Source organism: Mixophyes fleayi, chromosome 1 (assembly GCF_038048845.1).
Source record: "Mixophyes fleayi isolate aMixFle1 chromosome 1, aMixFle1.hap1, whole genome shotgun sequence".
Lineage (NCBI taxonomy): Eukaryota > Metazoa > Chordata > Amphibia > Anura > Limnodynastidae > Mixophyes > Mixophyes fleayi.
Genome location: NC_134402.1, coordinates 304,788,139 through 304,810,344, shown reverse-complemented (window position 1 = coordinate 304,810,344; position 22,206 = coordinate 304,788,139).

The window sequence follows — 22,206 nt, the reverse complement described above, 5'->3', positions numbered from 1 at the left end:
AATGATAAAACTTCAGATTTATAATGACACATTACAGTGTAAATGATGTGATATTGGTGGAATAATGAGCCCCCAGAGGAAAGTTAAGCCACCCTTACATTGTCCAGAAGGAATAGACAATATTGGTTCAACCGTTTCCTAGATATCAATTTCCCTGTACATCTGTGCATTCCTACATGAATAGGGCTGTAATAGCCTGTAGCCAATAAGATGATTGGAATGTTCCCAGCAGAACATTTTAGGAGATGAGTGTATTGATCTTGTGGAAGGAAGTGACCTTGCCACTGGTTGTACAAGTGAGGTCAGTGTTGTACATGACATGGGCAGTGTCATATACGATGAGAGGGAATGGAGGCACTACCACAAACTGAGAGCTTGATACCAGGGTCACCCAACATCACAAAGTAGTGATATGAGGCGCTTGTCATACAGATTTAGGAAGATTATGGTGTCTACCCACATCTCTCTAAGACCAACGTTTATATATTTCAGTATTTGGAGTTCTTCATCACCAGTATCACCATTTATATCAAGGTGCCACAAAACTCTGCAGTGCCTGACGCTCAAAATACAATCGCAAAGAAAGTGCAGACGTGTGATAAAGGGTAGAGAGGGATTTGCTTGTGTGATAGTTTACAGTCTAGAGTCGTGGTTATACACCTTGAAAGGTAACAACATAATATCTAACAATGATCAGCCTGTACCTTACACAATAGATCAGTTGGTACCCCTACCTTATCCTCAGCCTGTGCCACAGACGATTTCACAAGTCACTATCTCTATAGATTATTACACCAGACTTTGCCCCCACTGAACACTACACCTGCATGTGTCCCCCGATTACAGCATATTGTAGCCTGATAATGTCAACATGTGCCCCAACTGACCATCCCTCAAGACCAGACTCTGTCCTGATTGAACATTACATTAATGTTCACCACTGTGTGCCTTAAGTCTTATTACACCAGCTTTCCCACAAACTGACACTGACAGATCATTGCAGCAAACTGTGACCAAATGAATCTTTTCCCCAGCACTGGTCATTACAGCAGCCTATGCCCCCCACTGATCAGTACATCACCCTGTGCCCTGACTGATCCTCGCACCAAATTGTGCCACCAATGGACATTACACCAATCTGTGCCTTGATTGCAACAGCCTGTGTCCTCACTGATCAATACAATAACCTCTGTCCTTATTGCACTGTCCTGATTTCATCTGCCCCATGTGCACTAGCCGTGAACTATTCCAATCAGTTTCTTGCATTTAATGCATCCAGACATAAAATTCAGAGTTATAGATCTCTATTAATATAACCCCTCCCCCCATACAAGAAACCACAAATAGAATGCCACATATTTTGCATACATTTTCAAAAACACAGTTTTGGCAGCAGTACCAGTAATTGTGATCTATAATACTGATGTGTCTAGAAGAGCTACAGAAAATGCACGGCACTTTTGAATTCAGTTTCCGATGAGAGACAAAGTGATCTTTGTTGCAAAATATAAATTTAAAATTATCAGACAAAACCAATGGTTATATATAGCAAACAGACACATATTTAAAAGGTCTGTTTACATAGTTGGATAAACATGTATATTTAAATATCCAAAATAAATCCAAAATCTTGAATGAACTTGAGGGAGAAATGAAACTTAAGGGTCTGAGCTAGATCATCTGGGCTGATTAGCTGACTGAAATATAGTCTATTTCCTTGTAAGAAATTAGCAATACATTTTACAGCAATATAAGTAGAAAACGAAATGAGCCACCTTGTTATGTAATCAATTGATTTTGCTGACTAAACATTGCACTGTTAAAAGGCAAGAAGGAGAAGCTGGTGACCAAGCTTTCAGCAGGACAACTGCTCTCCCGGCAATGTCGGGTTAAGTGATTAAACATTTAATCTGAGGGATCCCGACATTGCCGCTTTAAATTAACATTGACAGAGGTCGCAATGACGTCAAGCTGTAGTGCCGAACACCAGACCATTCTGAATAACTTGCTGTCAGCATGATGGTGTCATCGGAGATCTGCAGAGTCAGGTTTTAGGTAAGTCTGTTTATTTTGCAATCGGTTTATGATACGTTCAGATTTTATTTGTAGGACTTGTCGTTGTCGGATTTGTGGTCATCGTTAAAACGATGACCACCGTCCCCAGTTTCACATACCATAAATTTGGACATTTCCTTGCAAATTAAGAACTGTTGGCAGGATATGGTAAGGATGGTATTATGTGGAGCAAGGCCGGAAGAGCATATTTAGTATTACGCCACTTTGCATTGTTCTCATTATAATTGCCCTCAACCATTGAATTTTGTTTCACACTTAAAGTAATTGTTTGACTCATAGGGCTTACCTACAAGATTCATTCCTGATCAGTTACTAAATTTGCATGGGCCCAATAATAAATGTAGTAACTAAATAAAATAAATTCTGAACACACACAGCAAATCAATACAGACGGCCAGTTGTATTCAGATAGACTTGTTTAGTATTAAAGATCACCCTTAGAAAGTATAAAGTTTCAGCTGTGAAGTAAAATATATTTTCATCTAAAAATGTAATTTGTTCTTTTATGTGTAGTTACATAGTAATAAAATAACGTTTGCTTGTGGTTGTAATAGCACAATTTCTTTTGGCAGGCAAGCTTTGCTCATTGTCTCCCTCTTGTGGAATAATACAGTTATGCGTTTCAATCTTACTGGAAGTCTGCATGCAAGAGTTTTGTGTAAGACAGTCACAGCTTTTATTTTATGCAATCTAAAATGAAATGGAGAAGTCATGCAACCCAGTTTCATGAAAATGACAAAAATAAAGAGAAATGTATGTCAATTATTGCTCTTACACATACACATACTCAGTATGAAGATAACTCATCATATTACATAATATACACAGAATTTAGAGCAATTTACATCAATTTCTAAAAAGCTAAGCAATCCGTTTATTTAACAGGAATTGCTATCTAAAGGAAATATAACTTGAATAATAATTGTAATTTTCTGCAGTGCGTGTTTATTCAGAGTCATTGGACTGGATTTACTTTGCATTTTAATTTATACTTACATTTACTTACATTGTGTATTATAACATATGAAAGTATTGGGTGCCAGGTGATTATATGACTTTTCAGCATCTCACATGTCTTGTTGAGGGCAGAGTAAAATATTGCAAATGACCTCAATAGCATAAAAACATCAGGGAAGCAGAGGGAGGCCAGACTAATCCCTTTAGAATTCACTGGTCGATTTTGGTAATACTCTGTCCTGAGGATAGGAAACTTTAAGAATTACCACCTTCTTTCTTCCCTAGTAATCCTAGCTGTAGGTTATCTGCACATTCTTCCACTAGGTTAAGCGTCTCTCAAGCCAAAGTCTCAGGTCTCTTTATGCCAGCCGCCCCCACAGGGAAGCAACAGTAAGACTCAGCACAGCATATGGGATCCAGACACACTTGTTAATAGATAATATAAATTCATCCGCTAGATATGATAAACTTAACCAGGTCACTCCTGGTCCCTATATGACACATACCTCAGATCCCTTATGTAATCACCTACGGGAAAAATAAAATGTCTGATGGACTAGACGTGTCATCAATACCATTACAAGGCAATACAATTTAGCAGTCCCAGCTGAAAAGAATTACAATAATGTATACCCGTTATTCCCAAAAAATAAAATCGACAAAATCTGTCCATTATTATTATTATTATCATAGAATTGTAAGGTGCCACAGTGCTCTGCAGCACAGTACAGTAGGGAAAACAGTACATACATAAAATAGGGACATACAAGGTAGGCAAAATAAACGCAGACATGAAAACAAAGGGTATGGAGGACCCTGCTCATTAGAGAGTTTACATTCTAAGTGGAAGAGGGCACAGCTGAAACAAGAGGAGCAAATGTGGCTGAGTGGAGATTGTTGTGAGGGTGCATTAGTGTGAATAGTGTTATCGGGGATAAGGTCACCTCTAAAAAAGAGATGGGTTTTCAAAGAGTATCTAATGGTTTAAAGGCTGTGGGAAAGTCTGATTGAGCGTGGAAAGGAATTCCATAAGTGGGGAGCAGCACGGGAGATGTCTTGTAGGCGGGAGTGAGAAGTGGTTACCAGAGATGAGACAAGATGCAGGTCAGAAGTAGATCTAAGAGGGCGGGAGGGAGAGAATTTTGATATGAGATTTGAGATGTATGCAGGGGTAGTGTTGTTGAGGGCTTTGTAGGTAACGGTGAGTAATTTGAGTTTGAGTCAAAATAGCTTGGGCTAAGAGCTGAGCCAGTGTACAGCTTACACCAATTGCCGTCCGTATGCCAGAGTCCATACCCGTTTATGCAGGACGTCTCAATGAGTTAGCCACTATCTTTTCTTGCTAATAAAAATCAATTTTCAATCAGTATGCACATATTTGCAATAAATAAGATGGTCAGGTCAGATTTTTGGAACTGGGCACTTATATAGGGTTCTAATAATTTTCAAATGGACAACTGGGTTACCCATGTTTTGTCCAGGCTATAAAATTGATAGCATACTTCTTGTTGGGTCTAAAATGCAGTTAAACAGTTAGATGAACATATTTCAATTTTCCTGGTAATTTGAGTATATAAGAAGTCTGAATTATGAGCAAATACACGATGATAGTTAAAATTTCAAATGGAAAAAAGTAGAATGGGAGAACCAAGGCACCCATAAAATACACTGAATATATTGCTGCAGTACAATTAATTCAAATTCTATTTTAAATGGCTGATCTGAGCAATATCACAACTATGCAATCACTAGCAATAATCAATAATATTCCTTCCCTTCAGCCTCCTGAATGCATTTTTTTTCCTTTAAAATGTTCCTAATAGGCTGCTGAGTCGAGTTTTGCCCGTGGGGCTAAAGTTTGCACTCCTCTGTATAAAGTGTATATGAGATATGAAAAGCACTAGCAGTTATTTGGTGATCCCAAAAATTACCACCAAAGGTAAAGAACACATATTTTAGTGCTAATGTAATAAGTAGAAAAAATGCAGAAATTGGACACTTTGGTGTTCAGCTGTGTCAATGTCTAGTGACCAAATATCTCTGTCCCAGGAAAAAAACATTGCTCATCTAGATAGTGATAGTGGTGAGGACAATGATGAAGAAATTCTGGTCAAGTTCAACGATGAGCAAGTTGTTATGTAAGCCTGTATGTGTTAAATGAGCAAGTTGCTACATCATTGATATTACTCAGCTTTGTGGTAGCTAGCAAGCTTATAGAACACAACCATATCAAAGCCTCAATCCTTGAAAAAAATCAGTATAGGATAGTTCTGAAAATATAAAAGACGTTTGTGTGTTTGTTTAATTGTTAATGGCATGTTTTGTGATTATGTTACTCAGCTCCAAGTCAATTTTAAAGGAGACCTCCATTTATCTAGTCCCCAATCTCTTCCCGCCACCCATAGTCTAATATCCCTGTGGAACACAGATAAGAGTATCACCCCTGGAACCCCACCCTTACCCATGCTAATCTCTGGTACAGTAATAATTTCTGAGCTCTGCAGGCTTTGGAGGTCTTAAGATGAAGGAATGAGACAGAGGGAAAGAAATATAATAAGGTAAGCCTCGACCTAACTTGATTCTATTTATCATTTTGAGCCTACACTTTTGATAAAGCAAGACCATGGCCTTATCTGTGTGGAGTTTGTATGTTCTCCCCGTTTTTGCGTGGGTTTCCTCTGGGTGCTCCGGTTTCCTCCCACACTACAAAAACATACTGGTAGGTTAATTGGCCGCTATCAAAACTGACCCTAGTCTCACTCTCTCTATCTGTCTGTGTGTCTGTGTGTGTATGTTAGGGAATTTAGACTGTAAGCTCCAATGGGGCAGGGACTGATGTGAGTGAGTTCTCTGTACAGCGCTGCGGAATCAGTGGCGCCATATAAATAAATGGTGATGATGATGATGATGAAGGGCTTAACTTCAAATTAAATTAGTTGAAAATCCCAAATTATTACAAATTTAGGTCTAGAAATAAAATCAGTTTGAGTATCATAAACTCTAGTTTAAATGTGTATATAATACTTAGCCCAAGCTGTAATCATGTCCCATGCAGTACAATTGCTCTGATCTTCACCCAAATTCTGAAAATGCAAAATCAGCTCAAGCAGCATTTTTCTACTAGTGGAACCTAACTCCTCTGATCTCCGTCCTCCTTCTCCAGTATTTCTTTACGTGTCCGCAGTCTCATGCACTGACAATAAGGTAAGCACCCAGTGCCTTATAAGACTGTAGGTGGATTTATTAAACCTTCTTAAAGGGAAATGTGGAGGTGTTGCCCTTAGCAACAAATTACATTCTAGCTATAAGTTTCTAGAATGTGCTGGATAAATGATAGCTAGATACTGATTGGTTGCTATGGGCAACACCACCCCTGTGTACTGTGTGATAGATATGGTGACTGACAGTGGGAGTAGAGGAGGTACAGATAAAAAATTTATAACTTATACTATACTTCTACATCTCGATCTCTCTGTCAATCACAGTGCTTCTTTACAACTGGTTACATGAGGAAAAGGTGGTATTTGAAGTCAGTCACTGCATGTTGAAACTGTAACTGCAGCAGACTATAGAGGTGCTTAAGAAGGAAGAGTGGTATGCTGGGGGCAGGGAGGTGGGGTGAGAAGCTTTCCCTGCCCCTCCTGACACCCCTTTCTCACCTTCCTTCAAGGTAAAAACAGCCCTCAACATCCTCTAATTCTGTGGATATACTTTGAAGTGTTCCCTCTGTGAGTATTCCAAGGAGCATTCACAATAGCTTTAATCTACTGGAGTTTGTGGCATAACTTAGCGAGGAAATAAAGCCCCCCCACCTCCTCCAACGCAATCTCATACCTTAGTTTCTTTCACCTATTTTCTGGAATCTTCAGCACCAGAAAGACTGGGGATTCTAGCAACTTTTCCTTCCTGCTGCCTAGGTTCATGCGGCAATCCCCCTTATCTATCTATGGCGCCTTAAAGGCGCCTTCATCCCCTTTTATTAGCACTCTCAGAAGGAGAAATTGTCTCCCTTGCTGTACCTCAGTTTGTTCCCACTGACGGTAGGTACACCCTTTTCAACTATTTATTCAGTGCTGCTCTACGAAAGGCCATTTATGTTTTTTAAAGGCACTGTTGATTTTTAAACCTTACTGGAGTTTAGGTTTTGGATTTCATACACAATGCATTCAAGCCACTGATCTCAATATTTCATTGGGGAGTTACAGCAATTTAGATACAGTATAAGCATCGATTACTGAAATATAACTAAATATATCTGTGACTAAATGACTAAAAATAGCATGCTTAAGAAAGCTAGTAATATTTTGCTGAATTATTCAGCTGAGAATGTAATTTCATCTGAATATGAAAGCTTAATTGGAAAAAGTGGTTATTGCAATGTCAAGAGCCTAAGATTTTTAGGGACTTTTTATTCACAGAGGAAGTAGCAATGTGACCTCACTCTTCATAATCAGATTCACTTCCTGGTTGTGCTGTGACTTTAGAAATAGGAGATGTCAACATGGAAATTGTGAGGCTAATGATGAAGCAAATTTTTTCGGTATGGACACAACACAAGAAGTTGAGTGACATAAATGATTTGGCTATTTATGGCACAAATCATATGTAAGGTATCCGGTAGCGGTCTAACAGTCAGAGGGCTATTTTTTGCGATGGGATTTATCTTTATGCATTTCATGACTATGATGATCCTTGTTCAGTCTGTGCGACAGCTGCAGCTTTTAATCCAAATTCTTATTTATGGTAAGATTCAAAGTACCGATTCTACTAAACCCCATTTACTTTTAACAGCAAGAGAACTATATCGTTTTGTAAATGAGCAGAGTTAATCCAGCTGCAGTAAAATAAAAGGGTTTAGTGGATTATGTGCCCTGTGAGTTACTGTCAATACATTTTTCCATCGAGTTTACATTCCTCATTGTTACACCAGGATTAATGAAGTTACATGTCAGTAATAGGTTTCTTCATATCTCATCTGCCACTTAATTGCTTATACATCCATTCAGAGGCGGATTTAGACATCATGGGGCCCTAGGCAAGATACTGGTTTGGGGCCCCTCCCTGAAAAAATCCATAGCACTATAGTTTTTTAGCATAACATATAGCCCTATTCAGGGGCTGGCTGGCAGACTTTAGCCCAGGTGGGCAAGCACATAGCACTGGCCCATAAGTAGAAGCCCATTTTTAAAGGTTGGTCTCACCGCCGGCCCTGGGAGGGCCCTTTGGGGACCGCTGGGCCCTAGGCAATTGCCTAGGTTGCCTAACGGTAAATCCGGCCCTGCATCCATCTGTGGATCTGATGAAGAGCTCTCATGTGACCTATTTTCCATGGACAGTTCTAATCTTGTCCACTGGAAATCTTTACTGTGGAACACTCCTCTTCAGTTTGTTTGTTTTTAATAGGATGAAGTACCTTCCTTTAGCTTGTCAATTGTTATTTTATCTGTCTTTTGACCGACGGGTAGAACTCCCCATAGGCAGCAGTATAGCGCCACCTGAAAGTTAGAGAATAATAATTTAGAAATTTGCTGACTGTAAGCATTACATGATTAAGGGTTCAGGCTAGTAGTCTTGTAGAGCCCCCTCACCTTCCACACCAGGCAATAGGTAAAATAATAAAAAAAAATACGCAATAGGTAAAATCGCACTCGTCTTTAATTTAAATTCCTGTATCCTTCACCACCCAACCAATGTTTACGTTCAAATTTTTGTTGAAGTTTCGAAACTCCTCTCCACTTGGCTTTATGAAAGGCTTGTGGCAATCTTAATCACTCTTTTAGTTTTCATTAAAATCTGAGCTGTATAGCGGAATGGACGCAGGAACGAACGGTACTGACGGTGAAGATGTGGAGGAAGAGGGGGCTGTCAACCAGTGAGTGTTGTCATCCTTGTCTCTCCTAACTGCTTATCTTCAAGCGCCCACCCACGGGTGACTCGCTGTGTTCCGTCTTTACCATGGGAATACGTCAAGATTAAAACCTTTTTTTCTTCCATGCTTTCTTTTTACTTTGGAGAACATCTGCTCTCTTATACTTTAAAAGGAATTTCAGTGTATACCTCTCTCTGTCATAATTTTGCTACCCCAAACTTGTTGCACCTCCCAAAAAGCTTCGACCCCCTGGGCTAAAGCCTAGTCAGCCTATTGGATAATCAGGTCCTGACTTTAACCTACCTGTTTGAATTTCACCTAATTGACCTATCCCTCCTTGAAAACGATTTTGATATACAGGTATATAGCATTTTGATAGCCAATTTGCATACAATTCTTGCTCCACCCCACTGAACATCTGCTTAATCAGTCGGCACATATGCTAAGTGCTGCTGTTCATACAACGCAGTAAATAAGCATGCATGCTGGAGGATTAGAATGTCTACCTAGCCATTGTGATGTGTGAGGTATGAATTCAAATCCCTTATACAAACTAGAATAAACTTCTGTATATGAGCTGTATGAACTTCAACAAACCTTAAGGTTCCTCATTATCGGCGTACATCTCACTGCAAGTTCCCTAGTCATAAAAACATGAGCTCAAGGCTGAGAAAACCAATTTGTTTTGGTGTGGTGTCATTTTCTGTGGCGCAAGTACTGAGCTGCCATCTTGTTTTATAGTCAGATACCACAAAGACGGTGCTGAAATGTAACTTTTATTTCCATATGGTGATTGTGTGGGTTGTGTTGTACTTGCCAGTGATCTAAACTACCACACTTTACTAAAGGAAGCATTCTGAGAGTGTTGGGTGACTATACAAACACTGAAGCACAATATATGAAAGCTTGTTCTTCTTTACATCATTGATACAGTTACCTTCATCTAGTCCTTACCTTAAAACTAGTATACACACTGCTGTAGTTTGAAGTAAAGTGAAATAATACTAAAAACATATTAAAATGGATTAATTCTTGCAATTTGGTGCCAAATAACATAGTTAGAACATTGACTGACTTATTATCAATCTTTAATCATCACCATTTATTTATATAGCGCCACCAATTTTGCAGCGCTGTACAGAGAATATTTATCATTCACATCAGTCCCTGCACCATTGGAGCTTACTGTCTGAATTCCCTAACACACACAGACACCATAAGGAGAATTTTGTCACTTATTTATGTACTTATTTATTTATTTTAATCTGTGAGTTCTGATGGGACTTTTTAAATACATATGCATTGTGCCAATTCTTCATTATGTCTGTCAGCATATGGAAATTACTGTATAGGCAGAACGTACTTATACCCGTATTCAACTAGAAATGTTTCTTCAGATATGCTTATACTTGAATACAGGTGTACCTGCATGCAATTTCCGTCTAATTTATAAAAGCGCAAATAGTGTTCACTTTGCATTCCTGAATGAGTCAGACTCTCTATGTATATATCGAAGTTTACAAATCACACAACCCTGCAGAGAGGATCCAGAGGTAAAAATCACCACACAATATCTTGTCTACATATTTTAGACTGTGTTCCTGATCTACTAGGAAATCTAGGCATCTGTAATCACTTTTAGAGCTTGCCCATTCATTCCCTGGTGGTCAGACTACAATACAGATCCTATTCCCTAATATATATATATATATATATATTGTGGCAATGGGAGTGGCTGTCATACACAGATGTAGCGCATACTTGCCAACTCTCCCGGAAAGTCCGGGAGACTCCCGAAATTCTGGTCAGTCTCCCGGGCGAGCTGGCATTTCTCCCGCATCCCCAGTTTCACCGAGAATCGCTTCATTTGACGCGATTCTCTGTGATTCACGCCATTTTGGAGGGCTGGAGGGGGCGGGGCGAGGCCAATCGCGTCATTTGGTCCTTGCCCCCACGACGGGATCGTGGGGGCAGGGCCAAAATGACGCAATTGGCCTCACCCCGCCCCCTCCCGCCCTCCAGTCACGCCCCCTCTCCCGGAAACGTGTTTTCGGGAGTTGGCAAGTATGGTGTTAGCACAGTGCTTATGTTCAGTTATGTGACATGTGTTAAAGTAAAAGTAAAATGTGATTTACTTACATGCTTTAAAATGTTTATTTCCACAGCTAAACAGCTAACAGCAGAGCTGATAGGGGTGTCTGTACTGAACAGACGTTACAGAGCACCTGAGGAGACTTCCTTTAAATACAAGGTGGGAGTGTCACCTGTCACCCATGCCTGTGAGAGGAGTCTATAAAGACCCGTACTGTGCAATTGTGCAGGGCAACTGATGCCAATTAGTGACTGGCTGGTAGCTAGAGAACTACCGTATAGCCAGATGTAGGTTTCCTGGTGTCATCTTGACGTTTTGATGTGCTATTGTGATGTAATGTATAATAAATTAATGCGCTCAAATTGCCTAGAACATATCTATAATATAAATGGTAACTATTTGTAGAATTAGATAGTTAACATGAAATAGTGCAGAATGGTAAAAACAGTGAATTTAATTGGCATAAATAAACAATTCCAGAAAAAAGGGGAATGAATATTTCCAACGATAATTGGATTTTGATACATGAGTACATACATGAAATGAAAATAGAAATAATAATAAGATTAAAATAAAAATAAAAATAAAAATAAAATTAAAAATAAAGAAATATAAAAATGAAAATAAAATAAAATTAAAATAAAAGTGAAAAAATCCAGAAAATGCAAAAATGCAGTCCAAATAGAAGCACTCATGAAAGTCCTGGTGAAAAATGACTAAAAAAATGACCTAATAAAGCAAACAGCAATAATCCCAAATGGGGATGCAAAAACTGTCCAGATACCTGATATGTGCTGCGGTCATCCGGCAAATGTCACTATGGTAGACAGGATGAAAACAGGAAGGCTAGCGGTGGAGCTCACGGCAACCGATATTAACTGTGTCCCTAGCGATGCTGCAGTTTGATGATGGAGAGCCTGGCGTGCGTTCCACAGTGGAACGCATGAACCGGATATCCTGTGACGTCACGAAAGTGGGCGTATCCCAACGCGTTTCATCTGCAGGAGCAGATTTCTTCAGGGGATGTGGTATGAGTGATGGTCTAATGTGCTTCCTTATATATTGTCAATAAATGATTGTTTGATAGAGTGTAATTGAGGATTCATTACTAAGCCTACAGAAGGGCTTAATTGTCCATTGTAATAAAATCTAAACACCAACCAAGTCATATGAGTATACAGGTGATAATACATCTATCATAAACAAGGTGGTAGTTATAAATGTTAAATATATAATTACATACCAAAGATTAATATAAGCCAATTGAAAACCCTAATATGGATTGGTGTAACAGATTATATGGATAACATTAAGAAAAATAATAAACATATAAAGGCGACCACGGTCGTATGATATATAATAGTTCTAACATATAGTAAAACTCCATTTATTTCTGCATAAACTAAGATGTTTAATTGGACTGATAACAAGTCAGAATGATACTAATAATTATTGTAAATGTAGGGCTGATACATACATGACTGATGCTTAAAAACCTCTATGACTAGCTAGCCTAAATGATGACAATGGTAACTGTTAGGATAATTTAAATAAATAAATGAACTGATTCTAATAAGTTTCCATGTTTATATACATGAGGTTAAAAATATCAAAATAAAATGAATGGCAATATTAGCCCTCATTAAAACACATAAAGAGGCATCCTTCCAAGGTAAGTATAAATTGTAAAGGATTTCTTACATAATGGTTTAAGTAAATACTACATCATGGTAAGCGAGAGGTGGCGTGTCCTGCCACTAATTATCGCTCTATTGGGATAGATCTACTACATGTCTACTACTGTACTGGATATTCCCGGGAGGTCTCCCATCCCGGTACTAAGCCAGCTCCAACCTGCTTGGCTTCCAAGGTCGACGGAGATTGGGCATCACCAGGGTGGTATGACCGTAGTGTGCATGGAGAAACTTTACCCAAAGGGACAAAAGGGCATAGACACTACATATCCACGACTTGCAACCAATGTAGATAAGATGTTTCTAATAGTAAAGACATATTCTACATTGAAATGTCGAATTCCATATTCAGTCCTCGTGGTGATAAAGTGTCAAAATAGAGGATCAATTTACTTTCTTCTTTATTAATGTTTTTAATGGGGTCCCCTCCTCGCCAGTTATTGTATACACATTTGATACCCAGAAACTCCAACCCTGTAGGATCACAATTATGTTTAATTTTAAAATGGCTGGAGAGGTGGTGTTTATCGAGCCCATTTCTTATGTTTCTGATGTGCTCACCAATTCTGACCTTTAAGGGTCTGATTGTTCGGCCTATATATTGCTTACCACATGGGCATTGTATGAGGTAAATGACGTTCTTGGTGTTACACGTAATAAAGTCTTTGATTGAGTACTTTTTTTGATTGTGAGATGAGTAAACCTTGTGATGTAACAATAAACCGCCATTTTGATTTGCAACAAGAAGTTGTCCGTGTTGCTGATATCTGCCGGGTGTTCTTGCAAAAGAAGGTGTCAATAGTGCCACAAGAAGGGTGCCTTTGTTACTATATATATATATATATATATATATATATATAAATATATATCTATAATATAAATGTCTAGTGGCGTGTGTTAGTCTGTCTGTGTGTGTGTTTGTGTGGAAAAAATAAAACCAAGCTGCAGCGCCACCTGCTGGGCGGAGTTATACACTGACCTACTAAATTCTTAGTGTGTGTGGGAAAAAAAATTCAGAAAGGGCTGAAATTTGGTATACTAAGATGTTTTTAATTTGTTAATTTAATTTGTTAATTGTTAAAAGTGTTTATAAAGATTTTAAAAAAATATATATATATTTCTTGAAGGAGAAGTGACAGTTGGGAGTGGTTGGTGGTTGCCGGGGGTGACAATGGGGAGTGGTTGGTGGTTGAGGCCTGGGCTATGGCCCAAATGCATGACAAGAACCTTTTTAACACCTTAAGTAGCTTGATTTGACTAGAATGCATGAGTATCATGCACAGGTTAACTTGTATATATATATATATATATATATATATATATATATATATATAAAATATATGTGTGTGTGTTTAGTTGTTAAACATATATGCATAAAATTTGTTTAAAAATCAAAAAAGAATTTCCTTTTTTTGACAATAGCCAAGTGCAGCCCTTTTAAACGATTACTGCTTTTACATGCAGACAACCCTGTATTGTTACTGTGCCTGTCCCTTAAAGGAGGTCTGAGACCAGTGGTTTTAATGAGTAGTCACAAAGTGAAAGAGAGTGGTTGTAATCTACCTTATTGATGACATTACATGCTCTACTTAATAGATTGGGCTTGAGATTAGCTCCCAGGTAACAATGCAGATATTCACTTGTAGAGGAAGTGGATCCACAGGTTGGCATAAAGAGAGGCGACACAGTCTAGGACAATAAGGTGTACAATTTGGTACAATGAAGAGCACAGTGCAATATGGCGGAGTCAAACGAAGGGGCATAGGCTAGTGTAATGATTGGAAGGAGTCTGGTGTAAAGTAGAAGTACAGGCTTGTGTAATAATGAGATGCAAGCTGGTATAATACTGAACATAAACTAGTATAATCTTGTACCCAGGCTAGTATAATTTTGGTGACACAAACTAATGTTTTCATCTTTTTAAAGACACTTATTCCCCCTTCCCCCTACTACTGGGATGTGGTCTCCACAGTGGTCCTGGGACACATTTTACAACCACAATTTGCCTCTTAACCTGTTTTAGGTCCTAATGCTAAAATGTAACATAACTTTCCTGGGGAGTGTCACACTGATCCAATTTTATTATTAATAGATCCACTATAAATTTTCCAATTTATTGATACCAAACAGGCCTAGGTCCAGTGTATTAGTTGAGCTTATACTCATTTCCTCAACTTCTCTGTGTGACAGCATATTTTATTTAACGTATGGGCTGCCCTTCATCATGCTATTTATGAATATGTGGTTGATCACTACTTTTATTGATTTTAAGTGATATTTTGGAAACCAAAATATATCTGACAATACAAAATATAGAATTCATCATGTGGCCTTGTTGTGTTGTGTAAGACCGCAAGCTGTGAATGGCTCCCTCCCATCTGTCCAATGTCTCTTTAGGTGTCAAAAAACTCTCCTATGTTAGGATGTAGCTCACCCCAGGGGCCTTTGAAGCTGCTCGGCTCCCCCTAAAAGTGGTGCTGTTATCTTTCAACATAGAGGTGAGCAGGACCACCAAGTGTACACACACCAGACCCTCTACCTTCACATTTTGCACCTTAGTAGCTCAATGTGTTAATGAATTAATTTGATATACCATATTTACACTGCAGTTATGATTTGGCTTCATTATCCACAATTATGTTATGGGTTAATAATTATAACTGTAATTACTCTACGTTCACTACACTTATATACTTTTTAGGATATCGGTATAATTCCTTACCATAGTTCAACATGCTTGATTCTGTTACTAAGTTCAGTTTAATGGGCAGTTCACTGAAGAACAAAAGTACTGTCGAAGTTAATGATAACTGGTAATCACACACAAACACATTCACAAACACACACACACACACACCATTTAAAAAAAACCTGAGATGTCTGCTACTTACGAATCCATACTGAGTGTTTTCAACAAACATATGGTAATTTTTTGTTTAAAACAGATGCAATAAATCCCTAAAATAGACCAAAAGACATCATGCCCTGAAGAAATATGTTGTCAGCTTTTTCTTTCTACTCCGCTTGGTGAAAAACAAATCTGTCAGCAATTTCTTTGGGTTAAACTATATGTACACATGTGATTCTTTTAGGAAAGCTTTTAAGTACTTGTTTAATTGAGTATACTTAAAGATTTAAGTGTCAACAAATTGCCATCTGTTGTTGTAGAAATGCTATTTATCAAATTAGATGAACTGTGCATTCTGCTAAATGTTTTACAGCAATTATGCTGCTCCTTACCTATGAATTGCCACTTAAAAACTGAATGTGGTATTTGAAAATTACATTGTGCTCTGATGGCACTTGTACAAAGTTTTAAGGATGAAATTAGATGCAATTCACTATAGTTACAGGCACAATATACTCCATATTCATAGGCCCATATTTCTGAAAGGACAAAGCTATTGTAGAACATTCATGTTTTCTTTTGTCATTTTAGGCATAGTAAAATAGTCTGCCTCTCATTGCTGTTGGTCAGGAGACTAAGATTTACATTTTTACTCCTTATGCCTGTTATTCTGTGGCCCCCTGCCAGATGTCACCCTGCCGGTAGACGTTGGTGCCATTGCTAGCACCACCCCATTTACAAAATTATAAATAAATCCTATTAACGAAAAAAATAATAATGGTATTAAAAAAATATATAAATTCTATTTTACAGAAATAAAATAACCTTTTTTAAAACAAAGGGTATTTAAATTTGAATGCTTAAATAAGTTTTACAAAATACATAATATTTGAAATAAGTAAATACATGCTAATAAAAGAAATCACAGGACAAAGGCATACCTCCCAACATTCTATATATTTTTTTAATTGGGACAGACCATGCCCACTCAGAAAAGGGGGTTTAAATATGCACCCACGTCACAATGAGGCCGTGTTACATTCTCAGAGGAAGTGCCTGCCTCCCAATCTCCCTCTTTTCCCTAAATACAACCCTTCATTGGCGCATGCAACTGTAGAGGATTGTGTGCACCCATTCACCACTGCTCTGAGGATGGTAAATAAGGTCGTAATGACATATAGTTGTTATATGCAGCATGCCTGGTGAGAATACACGTTTTCAAATTGTGATGCGCACAACTCCATGCGCAAAAATTTGCAAATCAGTTGGTACCTCCTTGCAGATGCAGTGACTGCGTAACTGCATCTGCTTTTCTTACAAAGTGTATATCAGCTGTTACTTCCAGACCTCATAGTACTGGCTCATTCATAGAAGCATGTTTGTTTGTTTATTTAAAACCCAAAAAAGTGCGGAATTGTTCCTACTAGTGTTTACATGTATTTAATCGCAGTTATATTTTGAATTATGCATATTCTGAATTTTAGGATGCAACATCTACCCTCAGGAGGAGATACAGAGAGCATTAGGAAGGTGTAACATCTTATTTTAGGGCAAGGGTACACTCACAGCCATGGATCATACCAAAGTTTTGGGTACAGGTATGGAGAGGCAACATGATTAATTTTGTATTTTCCACTCTTGGAGAAAATAAATACATATATATATGATATATAAAAATATATGATCTAATATATAAATGCTTAGTGGCGTCTGTGTGTGTGTGAAAAAAACAAAACAAGTTGCAGCGCCACCTGCTGGGCAGAGTTATACACTGACCTACTAAATTCTTAGTGTGTGGGGGAAAAAAAATCAGGTATGGTTCATTTGACCGCTCCACCCGTTCCCTGGAAAACTCTGGTAATTCTACAGCTAATGCATGGTGACAAGTGCTAGCCCCCCATTCCCCCCCAACCCCCCGCCAAACCCCCTCCCCCCCCTCCCGTGGGTTGTGTGCTTTTATCAGACCCAGATGAATCCAGGGTGCCAGACAATGCACTAAAAAGAGTCATTGTAATTCGCAGCAAAAGCAAGCTCATCACTGAGCTTTGAATCAGCCCCAATTCACAAAAATTATAATATAGTTAGGTACCTTTGATGTAAAGTACAGATTACAAGCACTTTGTGCAATACTGATGAAACAGCAGCAAAGTGGAAGGTAATACATATACATGTCTATTTAGACATCCCTGCTTACATTACTTCTGCAAACAACGTTGTTCTTTGCTTTGTTCATAAAATTGTCTTTATACCGTTCAAATAAATTAAAAATAATCCTCCACCATTCTTTGGATGTTGATAGTTGATCCTAAGATCAGGTGGAGTTACAGCAGAGGTGTCACTAATTTTAGTCAATTATTTTACAGTAGACAAGACCAGATGTTAAAATGTTTTGCTGAGTCAGTTGCATAATCAATGAGTGTCTAAGATTTTTGAAAAGCACACAACATTATATAGCACATGTAGGTAACATTGGCACATAGCGGTAGCTGAAAGGAAAAGTGGTGCAAGATGGAATTGTCCTTGTGCCCTCCCACCCACCCTTATGTTGGATCTTAAAAAGGACATGCACACTTTAACAAACCAAGCACTTCAGCGACAAGGAGTGCCACTTTTGAGGCTGATGTGCTTGGTTTTTTGGGCCCCCACAAAACAAGCTAACAATGGGCTTAAGGCACCTAAGGTAACAGTGCTGCCAATGAACTCTAGTGTGGCAAGATGTTGTCATAATCCTCAGCTTCATCCTCACCCTCATCAGTTTGTATATAATCCTCACACATTATTAATTCATCACCGCTGGAATCCACCATTACAGAAGTCTCAGTATTTTGATGTATTGGCGGGAAAGGCCTTCCTCGTGGAACTTGAAGTTAATTTTTATGAACATCATCTTTTCCACATTTTGAGGAAGTAGCCTCCTACGCCGATCGCTGACAAAGTTCCCGGCTGTGCTGAAAACTCTTTCCGAGTACACACTGGAGCTTAGGCAGTGCAAAACAAGTTGGTATATGGGTCTCAAAATTTCCTGTTTTCCTCCCAGTATGTAAAGGGACTGTCTGATGTGTCTAATTCTATGTAGTCGTTAAAATAATCCTCCACCATCCTTTTGGATATTGATAGTAGGATCAGGTGGAGTTACGGCAAAGATGTCATGTTTTTTGGTCAATTTTTTTTAACACTTGAGCTGTCATCTTGCTCACCAGGAGCTCCTTGCATCTCTTCAGATCTGGGTCAGTTGGAAACAAAGAAAAGACATAGCTCTTAAACCGAGGATCAAGCACAGTTGCAAAAATGTAGTGATCCGATTTCAAGATTTTGATAACTTTTGGATCCTGGCGAAGCGAATAAAGTACTTGATCTAGAAGTCCAAAATAATAGCGTAATTGCTTTGTTTCATCTCCTCCTTCAGTTTCTCAAGCTGCTTTTTCAAAAGTCTAATTAAGGGAATCACTTGAGTCAAGCTAGCAGTGTCTGAACTCACTTCACAGGTGACTACTTCGAATGGTTTCAGCACCTTGCACTACACGGAAAGTATTCTCCACTGCGCTTGAGTAAAATACTTCTCCCCTCCTTTCCCAATGTCATGGCTTGTGTTCTAAGCGTGGATGGTTTTTCGCTGTTCTTCCATCCACAGAAGCATATACAGGGTGGAATTCCACCTTGTCACCACCTCTTGCTTCAGTTGGTGGCAGAGCAAATTAAATTTCTATTGTAGCTGCTGCAATCTCCTACATGCTTTTGCCGAATGCTGGAAATGTTCAGATATTTTACGGGTCACAGACAGCATCTCTGCACGTCTATGTCATTAATTAAAAATCTCTGCACCACCAAGTTTATTGTGTGAGCAAAACTTGGAATGTGATGGAATTCACCAGCTGTAATGCTGGTAGCGTTATTGGTGGCGTTATCAGAAATGACATATCCTGAGGAGAGTCCAAGTGGAATAAGCCATGTTGCAATGACATCCCTTAGTTTTTGTAAGAGATTGTCAGCTGTATGCCCTGTAGTGAAGCCGGTGATACACAGAGTAGTCTGCCTCTGAAAAATGTGACATACTTGGGTACATGCTGCTACTGTTCCTGCTGGTGAAGGTGAATCACCAACCCAGTGGACTATCACAGTCATATAATCTTTAGTTTGCCCAGTTCCACTTGTCCACATATCTGTGGTTAAGTGTACAGTGAGTAGAATGGCATTTTGTAACCCAATAATTACATTTTTATGAACCTTCTGGTAGAGGTGAGGAATAGCTTTTCTAGTAAAATGGTGTCCTGATGGAATTTGGTAATGGGGACACAAGACCTCAAATAACTGTCTAAAACCAGCTGCAATAATAGTGGATATTGGACGCAGATCTAATACTAGCATAGGTGCCATGGCGTCTGTGATCCGCTTTGTGACTGGGTGACAGCTTTCATATTTGCATCCTCTTGCAAAGGATTGTTTAACAGTCAATTGTTGTAAACTAGTAGTAGTCTTCTTCTTGGTCTGCTTCTTGGATGAAGATCCACCGGAGCAGCAGCAGTGGCATTAACGCTCAAGAATTCTTCGGAGGAATCCAGGATAGTGGAGGAGTCATCTAGCCTTAGCAACTTGGATGCAGGACTATCACCGATCGCTACTGAGGATATTGATGAGGACGGTGTTGTGGGTGTAAATTGCAGGTGTCGGGATCTAGCTGAGAGAAGGGACCTAACTGATGATGGACTGCTTGTTTTTATTTTTTTAGCATAAGTTTCCAGTTTTCCCAACAGCTTGCCATGAACTCGCTTCAAATAGCGTAACGTGGATGAGGTTCCTAGATGGTTAAGGTCCCTACCTCTACTGACTGTGGCTTTACAAATGCTACAAATGGCTAGACAACTGTTGTCAGGATTTGGGTAAAAATAATTCCACACATAAGAGGTGGATTTTTTGGTCTTATGCCCAGGCATGACAATGGCCTTCTTCTTATAACACGCAAGAACTGCTTCCACTGGTGCAGAACTTACACAAAAAACATCATCCTCATCAACATACTCATTAGTGGTTTCGTCAGCTACACAAATATCCCCCTCATCCTGTTGCAATTCCAAAGTGGCATCCTCAATATGTGTATCACTGGCTACACTTGGGCTGTTCATGCACACATCTGCAGAAATGCTGAAAGGGGCCTACTATATGGGTACATTATCAGAAAAGTCAGGTTTACACATAGCACTCATGGATAGACTCTCCTCAGGGATTTGTGCCATTTCTAAATCATCATACATTTTCCTCTAATGCCTTACTGTTTTCTTCCAGCTTGGTTTTACACGTAAAAGTATTTGGACACCACTTTTGGAGTCCGAATGACAAGGTCTTGCTTGGTCATGACTGACCTTACAAGAAGATGCCTCAGTGACAGTTGCAGAACTAGCACTGATAGAGAAAGGGGAAGGCCTTATTCTTTCCTTGCCACTGCATGTGTAGAATGGCATGGTGTCAATTTTATTTTTTTCTGCAGATAACTTTGCCCAGGTCTTTTTTTCTTGACCAAGGTAAAAAGTGTTTTTTTACATTTTTGTTTCCCTGACTTACAAACACTATGCACTTTAACATAGCCTTTACCAGATGACGTATAGGGATTACTATCATCATGACTGGTGCCAGCAGCTGCTTGGTGCTCCTGCTCTTCTGTGTACTGCTGTGAATTAATTTTGATAACACTGTACAATTTGATTGCAAATTCAGAAGATCAAGCCTGCCAGCCCTAATATTTCAATTTCAGCAATGACAATTAGCAATGGAGCTCTCCACTTTGTGTGTTACCTATATAACACCCTACAATTGGACTGCAAATTCAGAAGACCAAGCCTGCCAGACCTATTATTTGTATTTCAGCAATGAAAATTAGCAATAGAGCAATGGAGCTCTCATCTTTGTGTGTTACCTATATAACACAGTACAATGTCACTGCAGATTTAGAAGAACAAGCCTGCCAGCCCTATTTCTATTTCAGCAATGACAATTAGCAATGGAGCAATGGAGCTCTTCTGAATGTTACTGGAGACTTTCAAGAACACTGCTACCCCTCCTCCTTCTTTTCTACCTATGATGCTGCCCAGCTGCACTAGAGACTGCCAAGAGCTGTGCTACCCCTTCTGTATCCCTCTGTGAAATGGTGCTGGATTGCCGTGGGGGGCGGTACTTATAGAATCCAAAACTCGCGAGATCCGACAACATCACAATGACCTCTTGACTCATTTTCAATTACGAGGGCGCGCGAAAGTACCAAGCCGGCTCAGCCCGCAACTCGGATCTGCTGAGTTCGGTTCTGTTCGGGCCCTGAGGAACTGAGGCTGAGCATCTCTAGTGTGTATGCATGTGTCTATAATGTATAATATATATATATATATAATATATATATATATACATATATATTTATATATATAATGTATATATGTATTTTTATAGACATTATTCTAATCAGCACACCCCAAACAAACAATTAGTTTTATTTCATTTTTTTCTACTGAAATAGGCAATCTTGTGAGTGGCAGTTTTCGTAACATCTTTACGAAGCCGGCAAAAAACAGGGTTTGACTGTGAGCAGCATCCACCAAATTAATTTTAAATTTGGTGAGGAGCAGTCTCAGTGACCTCTTAATTAAGCGTGCAAAACAACATGTGTTGTGTTTGAGAGTGAGCAGCA